A 1,463-nucleotide genomic window follows, 5' to 3' on the forward strand; every position below is an offset into this window, starting at 1 on the left:
AATTGTTTCTTTGAGATTGTATGCATAGGACAAGAGGAAGGACTTTAGTACCACTTGATCCGGATATAGAGAGGATAATTACAAGGATAAGAGTTGCTAGACGTTCTTTGACTTCTAGCCCTTCAAGTGAAGAAGAACCACAACAAGAAGAACAAGCAAGCATGGGAGAAAATCCAAGGGTTGCTTTGAAGGAGTTGGGAACTCCTGGTGCCTATAGATTTGAGAGTGGTATTGCTCCACCTACAACATCGGCAAATGACTTTGAAATAAGGCCGGCAATGATCACTTTGATAGAGATGCGATAATTTAGTGGGGCCAAGCATGAAAGCCAACTAAATCATCTCAAGGAGTTCGAAAAGTATTGCAACACTATCAAAGTGAATGGAATTTCCCAAGAATTCATCCGCCTCAAGCTTTTTCCCTTTTCCCTCATAGGGTGTGCCTTGAAATGGCTAGACAAGGAGGTCAAGCCGAATTCTCTAAGGACATAGGATGAAGTGACCAAGGAATTTCTATCCCGTTTCTATCCACAAAAGAAAACGGCGGAGGCTAGAGCTTTGATTCAAGGTTTCAAGCAAAAGCCTAGTGAAAGTCTCTATGAAGCATGGTAGAGGTACAAGGAGTATCAAAGAGAATGTCCTCACCACAAAATTCCTACTTACCAAATTATTCAAATCTTCTGTGGTGGCCTTAGTCCTCAAGGAAAGTCATGTCTAGATGGAGGAGCCGGAGGTCCCATTATGAATAAAATGGAGGAGGAAGTGGTAGACATAATTGAAGACGTAGTGAGGATCAATAGAGATTAGCAAGACGGAGAAAGGGAGTCAACTAGCAAGAGTAGCTCTTCAGTGTACTCGGAAGATCATCTAAATGCAATCAACAATTTATCCTCGCAAATGACAAACTTGGGGAAGGAAATGTCCGCTATCAAGGCAAAGTTGGAAAGTGCTACCTCCCATGTTCCGAATCTTCCCTCCCAATCTAAAGGGAGAGGTATGTCTTTTAATTCTCAACCCTCTCCCTCTTCTAGCAACATGCCTAGTGGATTCTTGTTTTGTGATGTTTGTGAATCGTATGATCATGATGCTTGTAATTGCCCTCATGCATGTATGGATGTTTATGATGATCAAGATGGAAATGTGAATGAGCATGTGAATTATGTGTCAAACAATAATGATTCTAGGTTTGAGAATCAAAGAGGTCAATGGAATAGGAATTACAACAACCATGGGAATTTTGACAACTATAACCAAAGTGGTGGTAATAGGAACCAAGGGAACCAAAATTTCCGAGGTAACTATAACAACCAAGGTTATAGTAGCCAAAATCAAAACCACAATTATGGTAATCATAACCAAGGTTATGGTAACCATAATCAAGGTTATAGTTAAAATCAAAATAGGGGTTATTGGAACAACCAAGGTAGGGGAAATTTTCAAAACAATGCTCAAAGGGGTCCCCTA

General features: G+C 40.4%; 1 non-coding gene across 1 annotated transcript; it reads right to left on the reverse strand.

Annotated features, from left to right (window-relative positions):
- Positions 1-546: 546 nt before the first annotated feature.
- On the reverse strand, positions 547-652 carry LOC145587209 (small nucleolar RNA R71). The gene has a single exon (XR_014101232.1). It is a non-coding gene; the product is annotated as a small nucleolar RNA R71 (small nucleolar RNA).
- Between the last annotated feature and the right edge of the window lie 811 nt (positions 653-1,463).

The sequence above is a fragment of the Chenopodium album genome, chromosome 16, assembly GCF_948465745.1.
Source record: "Chenopodium album chromosome 16, dcCheAlbu1.1, whole genome shotgun sequence".
Taxonomy (NCBI): domain Eukaryota; kingdom Viridiplantae; phylum Streptophyta; class Magnoliopsida; order Caryophyllales; family Amaranthaceae; genus Chenopodium; species Chenopodium album.